General features: G+C 46.2%; 1 protein-coding gene across 1 annotated transcript in view; it reads right to left on the reverse strand.

The window, feature by feature from the left end:
- LOC134874819 (semaphorin-6D-like) overlaps positions 1 to 17,507 on the reverse strand; it is a 101,320-nt gene that overhangs the window by 27,305 nt on the left and 56,508 nt on the right. The gene's annotated exons all lie outside the window — the stretch shown is intronic.

Consider the following 17,507-nt stretch of genomic DNA (forward strand, 5'->3'; position numbering starts at 1 on the left):
TCTTACCCCACTCTCCCCTACCTGGCGACAACGTCAGAACTTTTTGCTTTGGAAGTCCGACCCAGGGAATATCACATCCCATTGTTTTGACTGTTTACATTCCCCCTCTGCCTAACCAATGTCGGCTCTCATTGTAATCTCAGGGGACTTCAATCACGTCGCCATAAAAAGTACCCTGCCTAACTGTTTCCAATATGTTAGCTGTATACAAACGTTAACAATGACGCTAAATAAAGATACCTCCTCTGAAACAGTAAAACATTTATCATTTTAAAGCATTTCATTACAATGGATGTCAGTGCAACAGGCCTAAAATCCTTGTTTACCTTTGGAGGAGGTTTTTTTAGGGACAGTATTATTAAAGATAGTTTTCCAGAGAGAAAGGAAGGTTTGCAGGTCCACAGATTTTTGGGCCCAGCAATAGTAAATCAACAAGAGAGTAATATGAAATGACAGTACAAATGACCAATCATATCTTCCCTCTAAAGGGGTGGGCTTTATTATTGCGGCCCCACCACATCAACTGCTACTCTCTCCATCGAGACCCCCAGGGGGAACTGTTGAAGTGGCGCATGGGAACGACCAGGGGGGCCCTTACGACCAATACAGGGGTCACAGCGGTGTCAATAGTCTTCAACATCCCTCCTGCCCTGCCCTGCCCCGTAAAGCAACTCTGGCGAAAGCGGGCGGAGAGTCTTTGTGATACCAAAGTGTCCAGAACCTGCCGTTCCATGCATGGCCTTGAGCACAGCCTCTTGCAGACCCTTTGGGACCACCACCTGCCACCTCTTCTCCCCCGTTGCTGGCTCCTTCCACGCACGCTACAGTACGCCCTGACACAGACGCAGAGCCTCAAACTGAGACCACCGCCACTCTTTTTCATGGGCCTCTCTCCACTCACAGTAGCGGCATCCTTCAACGGCACAAGGGCGACGGAAGAGAGCGTCTGCATTGGTGTGACGCACCCCAGCCCTGTGCTCCACCTTGAAGTTGAACTTTTAGAGCTCTTCTAACCACCATGCAACCTGCCCTTCTGGCTCCTTAAAAGTCATGAGCCACTGCAGTGCCGAGTGGTCAGTCCTCACGATCAGTCCCGGCGTCACGGGGGGGCGTGAGGGGGCGTCGCCCCCTCACGCGGACTGTCCGCCCCCTCAATCAAAATAGTATTTTTTTAATGTATTTTTTATTGTTTTTAGTTTTATTACAACAGTTTATGATGTGTTAAAAACAACAGAAAACTCCACTGACAAACCAAAATGAACAGCATGGGTAAATAAAAAAACAGCTTTGCAATTTACGCAGTTTAGGCTACGTCAAATTGACGGTTAGCCTACTGACGGTCAGTGCGTCATCCCGATTCCCGCCATAAAACAAAAACAAACGAAGCAACGTAGCAGTTATTTTAATTCAAGCGGACATTCAGAATATTTTATACATCTCTGTCTATGGACAGAATGGATATTCGCAAATGGCTGAAAAAGCCAGAAACAACCACACCGTCGGCGGCATCACCGCCGCCTGGCAGCAGCAGCAGCAGGAGCACCGGAGAGGACGAGGAACACCTGCCGAGGGAGGAGCCGCGGGTTCAGCCTCGCAGTGAGGAGAGTGAGCTGGGTTCACTGGGACCGGAGAGCCCGCTGTCGCACTCACAGCATGGTTTAGGCCTACCAGAGGACCTCGGAGTTGACAAGCCAGCTCAGGTTCATCTCAGGCAGTTTCCAAAGAAGCAACAGCATAATAATGACTGTAAACGGTCATTTTCGGCTAATTGGTACAACGAGAGAGACTGGCTTGAATATTTGCAGCAATTGGATGCAGCCTTTTGTTTTCCCTGCAGGAAATTTGTTGGGAGTGACTCCGTTTTCACAAGAACTGGATATACTAATTGGAAGCATGCTAATGATAAGGCAAAGGGATTTAGCAGGCACAGTAACAGCAAAGAGCATCAAGCATGCAATGGTAGCTGGAAAGAGAAGGAAATGCGATGCAACACAGGCAGTGACATTTCAACCATGGTTAACTCTCATCAGCTTGCGCGAAACCGCCTGTATGTGTCTGCAATTGTTGACATAATTGAATTTCTTGTCTCAAACGAACTGCCACTGAGGGGTGAAGTGGATTCAGTCAATAGCAGAGATGAACTGGGAAGCGGAATGTTTCTCTCCCTGTTTGGTTACACGCTGAGGCAAAACCAAGAGCTTGCAAAGGCTTTCAGTACAATTCCAAAAAACGCAACTTACACATCACATGATATTCAAAATCACATCATTGAACTGATGAGCACGATCGTAACAGAGCAAATTGTTAAAGATGTCGGGGAGTCATGGTTTACACTCAAGGTGGATGGAACTAAAGACCCGACAGGCAGTGAAAATGTATCTATAGTTGTGCGTTATATGGACAAGGACTACAAAATGCAAGAGAGGCTGTTATCAATGCAGACAACGGACAAATGTGATGCCCAGTCACTCACTAATGTTGTGCTTGATGAACTGTCAAATGCTGGCCTTGACGCAAACGAAATTCTTAGTCAGTGTTATGACGGAGCCAGCGTCATGTCGGGACGAGAGGGAGGCATGCAGAAGCTTATTCAAAATAAGTTAAACAGAGAAGTGCCTTACATCCATTGTTTCAACCACCAATTACATTTGGTGATCGTGCATGCTATTTCCTCAGAGAGTGCAGTTGGGGATTTTTTTGAAGTGTGCAATTCCCTTTATAAATTCATGAAAAAGCCCACTGTAGCCGCACAGTACAAAGGAGAGAAGCTTAAAAGGCTGTTAGAGCAGCGATGGACCGGACACCTTGACACGGTGTCTGTGGTGCTGAAGTCACACACTGCACTGGTGGACTTCCTGAAAGAGATCGGAACCATGGGAGCAAGTGCTGATGTGAAAATTGAATCTGTTGGACTTCACAAGGCCATTACAGAACGGAGCTTCACATTTCTCACTGGTGTGATGCACAAACTATTGGGGCTGATGGACCCAGCCAATCGGATGCTGCAAGCCGAAGAAACAGATCTAATCACTGCAGTCCAGTTTTTTGGCATCATCGACTCTATTCCGAGTGAAATGGCTGCACGTTTCAGCGAGCGTAACGGGAAATATATGTCAGCTTTGGACGCTTTGGACCCCGCCAGTGTGAATTTCCTGGAGGCTGAGAAAGTGAAACCACTACTGGATTTAACAACCACAGACATGGTTGAGGCACAGTTCACAGTTGCGCGAGAGTTTTTGAAAAGCCGGTGCACAGGCCAGGGAGAAGTGAGAGTGACTTTGAGTCACCTTGTTGCAAAGGAGTCCAGGGTATTAAGTACCATGCCAGCGGTAATGACAGCATTCAAACACGCACTAACATTCGGGGCATCAACTGCTACATGTGAAAACTCGTTCTCCACGTTGAAGAATGTATTTAGTGAGCACAGACGCAGCATGTTGCATCGACGCAAAGCCCATCTCATCCAGCTGGCCTTTGAGAATGACCTCAGTAGGAAATTCAAAGATGAATGGAAGGAGATGCTGCTGAGGAGGTTCCACTCGTCAGGAAAGAGGAGACTGCAACTCTACTGAAGGTAAGAGCTGGTTATTTTATCATTTGTATTGTTGCTACTGTTTGTTAGCAATGTGGTTATTGATCATACGTTGTTGGATATGTTAGATCAGCGCCTCTGATCTGTGGAGTCTGTTTTGATGTTGCTCTGTTATGTTTTCTCATTCTATGCAGCATCATGTGACATGTCACCGCCGGTGACATGTCACATGATGCTGTGACTCACCGCCCCCCCTCGGTTTTCAGCTGCCCCCCCCTCTGTACTGAGCTGGAGCCGGGACTGCTCACGATGAAAGACTGGCCACACAGGTAGTATTTGAAGTGTCTGATTGACAGCGCCAAATGTTCCATGCGTGTGACGCAGTATCGCCGCTCTGCTTTGTTAAATGCCCGGATGAAGTACGCCACCACCCTCTCCCCCTCTGGTGTGGTCTGGTAAAGCACTCCTCCTACACCCACGCTGCTCGCGTCTGTGTCCAGGGTGAATGGCAGGGTGGGGTCGGCTAGAGCGAGAACTGGGGTCTCGCTCAAAGCGCGCCGAAGGCTGTCCAACACTCCTTGACATTGTTCAGTCCAAACAAAGTCACTGTCCTCCTTTATCAGCTGGAACAGGGGTCCAGCAGTGCAAGTGAAACCCCGTACAACCCTCCTACAGTGGGGCAAAAAAGTATTTAGTCAGCCACCAATTGTGCAAGTTCTCCCATTTAAAAAGATGAGAGAGGCCTGTAATTTTCATCATAGGTATACCTCAACTATGAGAGACAAAATGAGAAAAAAAATCCAGGAAATCACATTGTAGGATTTTTAATGAATTTATTTTCCAATTCTTGTGGAAAATAAGTATTTGGTCAATAACAAAAGTTCATCTCAATACTTTGTTATATACCCTTTGTTGGCAACGAGAGAGGTGAAACGTTTTCTGCAAGTCTTCACAAGGTTTTCACACACTGTTGCTGATATTTTGGCCCATTCCACCATGCAGATCTCCTCTAAAGCAGTGATGTTTTGGGGCTGTCGCTGGGCAACACAGACTTTCAGCTCCCTCCAAAGATCTTTTCTATAGGGTTGAGATCTGGAGACTGGCTAGGCCACTCCAGGACCTTGAAATGCTTCTTACGAAGCCACTCCTTCATTGCCCTGGCGGTGTGTTTGGGATCATTGTCATGCTGAAAGACCCAGCCACGCTTCATCTTCAGTGCCCTTGATGATGGAAGGAGGTTTTCACTCAAAATCTCACGATACATGGCCCCATTCATTCTTTCCTTTCCACGGATCAGTCGTCCTGGTCCCTTTGCAGAAAAACAGCCCAAGAGCATGATGTTTCCACCCCCATGCTTCACAGTAGGTATGGTGTTCTTTGGATGCAACTCTGCATTCTTTCTCCTCCAAACACGAGGAGTTGAGTTTTTACCCAAAAGTTCTATTTTGGTTTCATCTGACCATATGACATTCTCCCAATCCTCTTCTGGATCATCCAAATGCCCTCTAGCAAACTTCAGACGGGCCTGGACATGTACTGGCTTAAGCAGGGGGACACGTCTGGAACTGCAGGATTTAAGTCCCTGGCGGCGTAGTGTGTTACTGATGGTAGCCTCTGTTACTTTGGTCCCAGCTCTCTGCAGGTCATTCACTAGGTCCCCCTGTGTGATTCTGGGATTTGTGCTCACCGTTCTTGTGATCATTTTGACCCCACGGGGTGAGATCTTGCGTGGAGCCCCAGATCGAGGGAGATTAGCAGTGGTCTTGTATGTCTTCCATTTTCTAATAATTGCTCCCACAGTTGATTTCTTCACACCAAGCTGCTTACCTATTGCAGATTCAGTTTTCCCAGCCTGGTGCAGGTCTACAATTTTGTCTCTGGTCTCCTTTGACAGCTCTTTGGTCTTGGCCATAGTGGAGTTTGGAGTATGACTGTTTGAGGTTGTGGACAGGTGTCTTTTATACTGATAACGAGTTCAAAAAGGTGCCATTAATACAGGTAACGAGTGGAGGACAGAGGAGCCTCTTAAAGAACAAGTTACAGGTCTGTGAGAGCCAGAAATCTTGCTTGTTTGTAGGTGACCAAATACTTATTTTACTGAGGAATTTACCAATTAATTCATAAAAAATTCTACAATGTGATTTCCTGGATTTTTTTTTCTCATTCTGTCTCTCATAGTTGAGGTATACCTATGATAAATATTACAGGCCTCTCTCATCTTTTTAAATGGGAGAACTTGCACAATTGGTGGCTGACTAAATACTTTTTTGCCCCACTGTATATTACGCTGCCACAATTTCTCCTCCTGCTCTGGATTAAGGCCACCACAGTTTTTCACCTCCAATACTGCAGACTGAGCCTCATCCACTCCCACCCAGGGTAACTGGGGAAGAGCTGGATCGGGGAGAGCTGGTTCTTGGTGGGGAAGAGCTTGGGCTGGGTGGGGGACGAGCTGGGGCTGGGTGGGGGAGAGCTGGGACTGGGACGGGCAGAGCTGGGGCTGAGGCCCCACGTGAAAACTCACCGTACCTGCTTGTAGATCCAGGTTGCAGTCCGTTGCCCTCAAAAAGTCCAAACCCAGAATACACAGGTCCTGCACTGCTGCTATCAACACCGGGTAATCCACTGTTACTCCCCCCACAGACACAGTCAGCATGCCTTTGCCTTTCATAGGTGCCAGCTCTCCCGTGACTGTGCGCAGACGCACCGCAGTTGGCTCCAACTGAGTTCCAATGGGCAACACATCTGCTCTCACCAGGGTTACTGTCGAGCCTTTGTCCACCAGTGCAGTGCAGGTCACCCCTTCCACGGTGACAGAGACATAACAGGAATCCCCACCACCAGCACAGCCAACCGTGACAACAGGCTCCAAGGATGTGCTGTCATCTGCTTCAAGAGGGAAATGTCGGGCTCCTTACACAGATGTCTGTTACAGTGAGAATAAGGCTGTGGTTTGGTTGGGGGGTTTTGGGGCCTGGTTCCGCATCTTCCCCTTTATGCGGACCCCGAGTCGTTTCTCTGGGCCTTGTGTGTCTTGGGGCAGTCTCTGGCCAAATGTCCTGGCTTACCCAACAGGCCCTGGTACTTGGTCTGCGTGTTGGCTGCAGGGACACTGCCCTTATCAGTTCCGTCATTTCAGCAACTGCCTTATCAGTTCCGTCATTTCAGCAACCCTCGCAGGCCTCTCCTCCTCTAGGAAGCTCCTCACAGCGGGTTGACCCACTGCTTCACCATTCCTAGCTGCCACACCCAACACATTCTCTCTCTCCACAGCCATCTCCAAGGCTGTCTGCAAAGACTGTGGATGCTGCAGCTGTACCTGAAACCGCAAGTCAGCATGGAGGAGGGCCCAGATGAATTGGTCCCGCACCAGCTCACTCTGAACTCCGGGCGACATGTTCGCATACATCCGCCACGTCAGGTTTTCCACGTCGTTAGCCAACACCCGCAGCGCCTCGCCCGACCTGCAGCGGTTACTCAGTACATTTCGGAGCATCTCTGGTGGAAAACACTGTCCAAACCGCCTCTTCAGAGCACCCACTAGCACTTCATAACTGTGCTTGTCCTCAGGGCTAAGCAGTAGAAGGCATGACAGAGCCTCGTCTGTGAGGCACATAGCCAACGGTAGTGCTTTAGTCTCTATTGGCCACCCCCCTGCATGTGCTAACAATTCAAATTGGGCATGGAAAGCCTCCAAGTCTGACCTACCCGAGTACTTGGGTGTTTTCACCGTTGCAACTGCTACTGGATGCTGGGCACCGCCATTGTTGTTTACATCCCGCGGGCCAGTGGCGCCAAACGCCACTGAGGTGGGAGTCATCCCCGCGTTTCTAGCCATCCTCATCGCAGACTCTCTCAGGCGCTCTTTCACCTCCCATGCAATCTTAAACTTCCTATTCATGTCATTCGACCACCCGCTTGCGCTATCCTCCTCTCTGTCACTCCTTTCTTGCTTCACTACCATCCTGCCGAACTCCTCCATGTCCGCTATCTCACTAGCTAACTCCGTGAGGCAGTTATGAGCTCCGGTAAGGTCTCGTCTTTCGTCCGAAAAAGTCACTTCTGACACCAATGTAATAGAATAGAATAAAAAATAATTACTTTATTGATCCCTATTTGGGAAATGTTTATGTTGCAGCAGCCTAAAAACAAAGCAATATGGTAACAATACAATTTAAAAATATATACATTAGTGACAAAAAAAATACAGAAAATGTTAACAAAAACAAAATATAAAAAAGGATACAATATGTACAATAAGTGTGAGAGGTGTGGAATATTAATAGAATAAATGTACAGTGTGTAATAGTTTAAGTCCAGTGGTCACGGAGATGCTATGGAGCAGAGAGTTATCCTTCAGCCAGAGGTTATTTGTTATACACTGTTGTTGCAGTGGGCAGGAATGTTCTCCTGTATCTGTTGGAGAAGAAGCTCCTTCATGGTAACATGTCCAGGATTACACCATCGTTCGTTCACATACAGTGCAATCCCTCCTCCGTTATTTTTACCGCTCAGTAGCCTATAGCGTCCCTGTCGAGCCGTGTTTTTATCCGGAATATGCGGTTGCATCCACGTCTCAGTAAAACACATACGCTGCTCTCACCATACTCCCACTGGGTCTTTGTCAACACGCCGAGCTCGTCTATCTTATTTGCCAAGGATCGCACGTTCCCCATTACTATCGCCGGTACGGAAGGCTTGTATCTCCAGCTCCAGCCCTGCAACCCCGCCGGTGCCTCCGTAGCTCCTCCGGGATGTCATGCCTGGCTCCCGGCAGCAGCACAGGTCTGCAAAGTGTGATCAGCTGGTAGCGAGTGAAAACAATGACTTCCGCCCTTTGAGCGTGGCTCTCCGTAACAAAAAGTGCAGAAAGTAACTGGAAATTACCATAAAACGTCTGAAACAGAGCGCGAACAGAGCTGTTCCAAACTTAAATAAATACGTGAAAGAAAAAAAAAAGCGAAATAAAAGAATAAAAGTAGTAAAAAACACTGCAATAGGCTGTCACCTAGCACGGGCTAACAGCAGATGCGTGTTCCACAAAGAGGTAGAGGCAGGACTGAAGTGATAGTTTATTTTTTAATTGTCCTGCTGTTATCCTGTCACCATCAGACCGTTTCACACTTCCAGGACACAGGTTTTCATGACCAACTTCATTACCAAAACTAAACTCACACACATCAGGGTCAATGTCACACACTACAGCCATCCCCCTCTGCTCAGCCAATCACATCCCCGCACACCACCAACCTTACTGTGTTTTCCTGTGACTGCCTCAGAGACAGGTGATGGCTGAGTGACCCACACAGCAACCTACAACCTGATCGCTACAATATGATGGTAATGACGATCCAGTCGTGTGATACTCCCTGGTCCTCACGTACTGTGGACAGTTTGTGTGGTAGTCCAGGATCCAGGAGGTGAGGTGGTGATCCACCCCCAAGAGCTGCAACTTGTCTCCCAGGAGCAGGGGCTGGATGGTGTTGAAGGCACTAGAGAAATCAAAAATCCTCACAGTGCGCCCAGCCTTCTCAAGGTGGTAGATGACAGCGTCATCCACCCCGATGTCAGGCTGGTAGGCAAACTGTAGCAGGAACATCGATGGTCTCTCAAGGGGCCGAAGGTGTCCAAGGACCAGCCTCTCCAGGGTCTTCATCAGCTGCGATGTTGGCGCCACCGGCCGGTAGCTGTAGAAGTCCTTGGGATGTGGGTTTTTTGGCACGGGTACCACACAGGACGTATTCCACAGTAGTCGTACCCTCCATTGCTTCAGGCTCAGGTTGAACAGAAACTCCACAATCCCACACAGCTCGTCCACGCAGGATTTCAGGAGCATCGAGCTGATGCCATCGGGACCCGCTGCCTTCCGTGCCTTACACCTCTGCAGCTCCCTCCTCACCTGGTTGGTTGTGAAGGACAAGGTGCCGTCAGCGGGTGGGGGGGTTGTTGGGGGAGAAAAATCAGGGGCTGGTGTGAAAAATGTCTGTGGCCCGATGGTCGGGGGCTGGGTGGAGAGGTGACAGGGCCATTTCCAGGAAAAGGGGACAATGGGGAGTGCAGCAGGGGGGAATGTGTCGGGGTAGGGGCGCATGACTGATCAAATCTATTTAAGAAAATGTTCAGGTTGTTTGCTCACTGATCGGTCTCCCCGGACCTGGGAGTCTGGTCCTTTGTAGCCAGAGATGGTTTTTAGGCCTCTCCAGACTCCGCTGTCATTCCTCTGCTGTAGCTGTTCCTCAATCTTCTTCCTGTAGTTGTTTTTCACCTCTCTGATCTTACACTTCAGTTCTCTATGTACAACCTTCAGCTCCTCCCTGTTGCCTGATCGAAAGGCCCTCTTGTTGTCCTTCAAGACAGCCTTTATCTCAGGGGTAATCCAGGATTTGTTGTTTGGAAAACACTGTACAGTCCTGGTGGGTACGACATTTTCCTCACAGAAGTTGATATAATCCGTTAAGCAGTCAGTAAGCCTGTTAATATCCTCCCCATGAGAGTCAGTGAACGCATCCCACGCAGTAGTGTCAAAACAGTCTCTAAGGACCTCTTCAGACGCCTCAGACCACCTCTTCACGCTGCTGCGTCTGTGCTGGATATAGATGTAGATCAGAGGTTGATACACGGGCAGGAGGCAGACCAGGTTGTGGTCAGATCTGCCCTGGGGAGGAAGGGCTGATGAGCTTTATGCCTCCTTGGTGTTGGCGTACAGTAAGTCCAGTGTTCTCTGGTGGTGCAGGTGACATATAGTTTGAATGTGGGCAGAGTTTTTGAGAGAGAGGCATGATTGAAGTCCCCAGAGTTCAGGATGAGGGCAGTTGTGTGCTGTCTTTGCAGTCTGCTTACAGTAGAACTGATGACGTCACATGCCTCTTCAGAATTAGCAGAGGGGGAATATACGCTGCTATCGCGATAACATGCAAACATTCTCAGGGCAAATAGTGTGGCCGCATGCTAACGGCTAACAACTCAATGTCCCTGTTGCAGACCTGTTCTTTAATAGTGATGTGCCCTGGGCAGTGTTGTGAAAGTTATTTTTCTACATGAACTAATTTAAAGTTCGGTTCACAAATTTTTAAATGAAGTAGTTCAGTTCATAGCTCATAATTCAAAACTTTGAACTAAGTTCACAGTTCCTAAAATGAACTAGTTTATAGTTATTTTTTTCAATATGTTTCTGCAAGCTATTTTTCTAAATTATTGCCAGAGCCCATATAGAACCACAGACAGCAATTATTTTATCAGTTTTAACATTGAAACTATGCGTCAGATTTCATCTTTATATCCAATTTTGAATCCTTATCCAACCAAGGTTAACATTAGCAGAGCAGATGATTTTGCAAAAACAGCCCTCGACATTGTTTTGTAGTGTTTTTCATTTACCTTTTCTGTATCTTTGGCCACTAGATTCAAGGTATGAGCCATGCACCTTCTGTGAGGGGGGAGAGAAGGAAAATCCTTACTGAGAGAGGTTCAGGATCCATCTGATCGTCTTCATCTGGCATGCCAGTACTGCAGAGCATCTCTTACAAACATCTGTTTTGTTTAGCCAGTGGATAGTGATGCCGATAAATGCCTTGTTCACAGCTGACCAGCAATCTGCTGTTGTGCACACAGCATCGATCTCAGACAGTTCAGTCTTAAGTTCACATGTATTTTCTTTAAATTTCTTGTTTAACAGTGTCTGTACTTTTTTTCTCGATGGCACCATTTTGGATGGCTGCAACCCCTTAATTAAGTTTATGAAAGCTGGGCTTTCCACTTTACTCAAAGGCTGCAGGTCTCCAACAATATACTGCACCACCACAGTGTTAATTTTGGCAACTATTTTAGATTTAGTCTTTAGAAAATGGTTATTAGTTTTAGTCACATTTTAGTCCTTTTTATCCTTGATAGTTTGAGTCTAGTTTTAGTCAACGAAAATTACATTTTAGTCAACGTTTAGTCAAAATGTTTGTCTCTCTATAAAGTAATTCAGTTTCGCAAATACAGGTATCTGAAATTTGAATCCAGTTGACAGTATTAAGTGTTGAAATTCGTAAAGCAACATTTCACTCTCTTAACACTTTGTGTAATATCTGCTGCTATAAGGGACATTTAGAGGCAGAGCCCTATCCCTTTAAGAGAGAGAGAGGGTCGTGGCGCTGCATGTGTGTGTGCATGGCAGAGCGAGCGAGAGTGAGCGACCGTGATGTGTCTGGACAGGTGAGCGGAACAGCAACAACAAAAGCATATGTGTAGCAGGTTTTAATAAACAGGGACGGATTATGAGTCCGTCGGCCCCCCCAACACACAAATGCCGCATCGGCACACAACCCAACTCCGCACTCAAGCACAAATCAGCAGCAGTACAAAGGTTGCGCTAAAAATACATTTTAATTCATGAAACATCACTTTTGAACAAATCACTCACACAGAAGTTATGATCTGAAACGTAGGCTATATGTTTGTGTGAAGCAGGCTAAAAAATATTAAATAGGCTATCATTAAACGCATCTCTTCCGGACTTTGCGCTGCGCAAATTCATTGACAATGTCATTAAAGTCCAATGACTTGATCAGCTCACTCTCGATGGCCATCATAGAAAGCCAGGAGAGACGTTCTTTTTTCATCTTCGTCCTTAATTAATTTTTTATCCGACCCAGGAGAGAGAATGATCACTCACCTTCGCAGTTGGTTACAGGCAGTGTGAGGAATAACCGAAGCGCAACATACACGTTCAGAAACATACACGTTCGGAAACATAGACTCAAGGGCATAATCCAAAATTAGTCTGAGCAGTCCTTTTGGGCTTGTGTCATCCCCAGCCTTGATGAATGACCTCAGTTGGATTAGTTAATCGCCTAAACATTCATCTATATCCAGGGCTGGACTGGCATCTGAAAAGGGCCCGGGCACTTTTGATCACCCAAGGGCCAAGCGCCATTTTTATATATATATATATATATATATATATATATATAAAAAGACACAGCACAAGTCACAAGACACAGCACATGTCGTCCTTGTGACAGCTGACAGCTCAAGACAAATGGAAGATTTCTATAAACTGTCAAAACAATACAAGAAAGGTGTACGAAAATAAATCCGTACATATTTGTGACTGATTTGAGAGAGTGGGGGCGACACATTTAGTCTTAGTTTCAGGCAATAAATGGGAAAAACGCTGAAGCAGTGAATAGCTAATCTGCCTAGCTAGCTAGGGTATTTCTAGACGGGACGGCACTAGCATAACTTAAAACACATCACATGACCTTGTAACAGCTCGACAAATGGAAGATGTATATATGCTGGTGCAACATTACAAGAGAAGTGCATGAAAATATATCAAATGGGTACATGTTTGTGACTGATTTGATAAAGTCAGGATGACAACTTGGTCTCGGTTTCAGGCAATAAATGGGAAACGAAACGCCGAAGCGGTGAATAGCTACACTGCATTGGCTAGCTAGCGGGTGTGTTGAGCTGAATTCTAACCTCAATCTCTCCCTGCTGGGTCACGTCTCGTGACTCTCGTCTCTCCGTCTCCTCCTCCTCTGGTTCCCCGGCTCGAACCACCATCTCCTCCGCCTCCTCCTCCTCTACATTCTCCACCACCTGTGCGCTCGTTGTCGTTGTACCGGCGGCCCCACCGCCCGAACCCGAGGTTGAGCTGCCTGGTTCCTCATCATCTCCCACGGCCCCAGCAGCAGCCCCACTACCCGAACCTGAAGTCGAGCTTGTGCTTTTGAATAAGTCGGTGATTTTTGTACATTTTGCTGCGTCGTCTTTAAGTTTTTGCTTTCTCTTTTCCATTCGCTTCTCATGGCCACTCTTTTGTTTCTCCATCTCGCGACCTCTCTATCCTCCACCATTCGCTTACAAAATTTGAGGTGATGACTTGGGTCAAGTGAGGGCCTCTAGGGAGGGGCGGGCCTTCGAGAACCAAGGAATTTCATTGGACTAGCCAAATGTGCCTCAAGAGAAGCATCCAATGGGCCACGATGTGTCATGTTTTTACCGTCGCAATCAATAAAAAATATAATATATATAATGTATGTTTTGTTTCCGGCCCTGGGAAGGCCCAAAACGTTGGAGGGCCTGGCGGGATTTGCCCAGTACGCCAGATAGCCAGTCCAGCCCTGTCTATATCAGATGGGTAGGCAGATGCCAGAACACTGGCCTTCTGCATCACTGAGACATCCGATTCAGTCTTTTCGAAGAAAATTGCACTGAACAAGTCATACAAGTCCCTGTATGCCTCCAGACGGTGTCTGAGGCTCTGTGTGAGTGTGTCAAAGGCAACATTGAATGTCTGTATTTGAAATGTGCGTTTTCCCCCGAGCTCAATGCCCTCTTCTGCTGTTTCGTCAGCAAAGGCCTTGCGTCTCTTTCGACGACAAATGTCATGCTTGCACACCTGGCTGACACCAGGCACACTCAATGCAGCCCTCTCAAATTTGTGAAAAACATCCCTTTGTGCAGCAACGCAATCACGTAGTGATTCCAGCGCTCTGACAGCACACTCAAGTGAGACATCGCTGCGCTGCAAAATAGCGCTAGTTGCATGGAATCGTGACAATATTGTATCCCAAAACGTGACCATGAACGCAATCTCCAATGTCTTAAACTGCTTACAGAGTGAACGTGCTTCTGAACGTGTCTCCCTTTTTTCATCCATATCTGTGGAAAAAAGCTTTACCCTTTCGTGCAACTGCTGGTAATTTTGCCACAATGCCATTGTTGACTCCGCTTGGCAGCTCCAGCATGTGCTAGAGAGGGCTTTCAAAGTAAGCTCTAGAATCTCCGAATACTTTGCCCCAGCGATGCGGTGAGGCAGCGGCGAATTTGTACAGAGACTGCAAAAAATCGAAATAATTGCCAACCGCATTGCTACAGCCCTCAATACTGTTCACTTCGACCAGGTTTAAAGAATGGGCTGCACATGGGACATAGTGAATCATTGGATTCTTTTTTTTAGGTAGGCTTGCAATCCGTTATATTTTCCACTCATATTACTCGCATTATCATACGACTGTCCACGACAGTTTGCAAGACCTAGACCAGGGGTCTCCAACCTTTTCCCCTCTGAGAGCTACCTATAAAGAAAACAAATTATGGAGAGCTACTTGTGTTTTATATCATGTGTAACATTTATTCACACGTATCTAAATCCCTGAATAAGGTTTCGTTTGGCACAAGCATACGGAACATACATCCAACACTCACTATTTGTGTAAGAACATTAATACTCAAATTAAACTCAAAGTATGCATGTCAAAACATTTCTTTCTCTTTTCAACAACATATTTTTTTTGCATGAACATTTTCAAAATATTGGCAGCCAATACTCACACTCAAAATACAGAAATGTAACTAAATATGTATCAGTATGCATGTCTATGCATTTCTTTCTTTTCAGCGATCACTGATAAACTCACATTTTTTGCATAACATTTACAAAACACTGACCTCTAATACTCACACTTTGTGTGAAACATAGCCCAAATTGAACTCATCAGCATATGCATTTCTTTATCTGTTCAAACTATAAAACACATTAAACTTACATTTTTTGCATAACATTTACAAAATACTGACACTTTGTCAAAACATAACTCACACCTTTGAAATCACATAGGCTACTATTGATGTTGAACAATTCTAACTTCTTAACTTTGTCCACATCACACTTTCAGTAATTTATTCACTAGCCTACATATTCAGTCAAGCACCTTTAGTTAGTGAGATACCTGGCACTGCATGGTGCCAACAAGACAGCTGTATGCTGGAATATACCCACTTAGGTTCACTCTTATGGAGTCTTTCAAATGTTCATCTGTCAGTCTTGTTCTGAACTTAGATTTGATGACATTAATGTCGGAAAAAGAAGATTCACAGAGGTATGTAGACCCAAACAAAGCAGCTGTCTTCAGAGCTGCTTGACACAGATTCTTATAGTTTTCTGGCTCAACCAAGCTCCAGAATTGTTCAGCATGCTGTTGAGATTTCAGCTGTATGTCGTTTTGGAGGTTTAAAAGTTCCATTTCCATTTCCAAAGGATCGATACAGAAAAGGTCTGCCATCTGCCCAGAAATCTGGCTAATGTCCATATTCATGAATGGGTTGGCAATTAATCTCACACAGGGCTCAAGTCTCTCAAAGTCTCTGAACCTGTCTGCAAACTCCTGGCCAAGCTTGATCAAGAGATCACAGTACTTCTCTGTGTTCAAAGCATCAGCTACCCCTGCATGGGTTTCCAAAACCTTTGTGACAGAGGGGAAATGCTGGAATCTTTTGGCCTTCAACTGCTGGATGAAAAAGGCCAGTTTTGCGCTGAACGCGTTAACAGCACTGATCATGTTGCAGACGTCTTTCTCTTTACCTTGCAACTGTACGTTCAAGTTATTCATTTTCTCAGTTACATCTGTCAAAAACGCAACATCAAGGACCCACACTGCATCAGATAACAAGGTGGTGTCCTCCCCCCTCTCTTCCAAGAAAATCTTGATTTCACCCAGCAAGGAAAAGAAACGTTGCAGTACTTTACCCTTACTGAGCCATCTGATGTCAGTGTGGAGCAGGAGATCTCCATAGGCCACAGTGCATTCCTCCAGGAATTGCTTGAAGGTCCTGTGTTGCTTAGCCTTTGCTCTGATGGAGTTGATAATCTTGACAACCGTCTCCATGACATGTTCAAATCCCATGACCTTCGCGCACAAAGCCTGTTGGTGAATTATGCAATGGTAGGCCAGAAATGGCGGAAACTCCGGGTCTGCTTTGCATCAGGGCAATAAATCCAGAGTGACGACCTGTCATCGCTGGTGCTCCGTCAGTGGTTATTGACACCAGCTTTTCAATAGGGATCTTCTGTTCCGTGAAGTAGTTCTTCACAGCATTGTAAATATCGACTCCCCTTGTTGTAGTTTTCAATGAAAGTAAAGTCAAAAACTCTTCATGCGCAGTGAAATCATCAAAAACCATGCGGATGAAAACAGCCAGCTGGGCTGTATCGCTCGCATCAACAGATTCATCCAGCTGAATAGAAAACCATTTACACCTGTTAATGTCAGTTTCCAACTGTCTTCCCGCATCCACAGCCAGTGTAGACACTCTCCTTGCCATTGTATTTGCACCAAGTTGTACATCAGCAAAAGCAGACAATATTTCTGTCTTACATTTATGGTCCGTGAATAACGTTTCAGCCACCGCGGTCATGGCCTCCTTTACAACACTGCCATCAGTGAAGGCCTTTTTGCGTTTTGTCAGGATGTGCGCCACTTTAAACAAAGCCTCCGTACAAGCAGTAGCCTTCTGTGCTGGTCTGGTAAAAACAGACTGCTGTCGTTGTAGCTGTATTTTCAGGTCCTTCATCTTTTCTTTTCGTAGATTGCTACCAGCGGGAAAGTTCCGTGAGAAGGTGTTGTGGAATGTGGTGAAATGGCGCTCCACATTGCATTTTTTACCGACCACCACGCTTACTCCACAGATCAAACAAACACACTTGTCCTTTACACTTGTGAAACAAAAGTCTATTTCCCAATTCTCGTGAAAAAAGCATGTTTTCCGCCTCTTGTTGCATTCAGCGGCCATGGTCAAGCTAATGCCGCATTCGGTGTTTGCCGCGTTTACATCGGAGGTCGGAACTGGGAGTGACGTCACATTCGAGGTCGGAAAGTCGGAAAAGATGGACGCGCCTTATTTACAGATTTAGCAATTACCTCGGGTTAGCCATTGTTAGCAATACCGGTTGATAACAGCGCTCTGTGTCATATTTTGTGAAAACAAATATCATAGCAACATATCTTCAGATAGAAGATGAGCGGTACTTTATGTACAGGTGATAAATGAAATTGGCATATTATGAAAATTTGTGTTTAAATCTTATATATACAGTCTATGGTTTAAATGTAAACTATTTGGCGAGCTACTTTGAAGGGGGTGGCGAGCGACTGGTAGCTCGCGAGCGACGTGTTGGAGACAGCTGATCTAGACCAAGTTG

This window comes from Eleginops maclovinus, chromosome 13, assembly GCF_036324505.1.
Source record: "Eleginops maclovinus isolate JMC-PN-2008 ecotype Puerto Natales chromosome 13, JC_Emac_rtc_rv5, whole genome shotgun sequence".
NCBI lineage: Eukaryota > Metazoa > Chordata > Actinopteri > Perciformes > Eleginopidae > Eleginops > Eleginops maclovinus.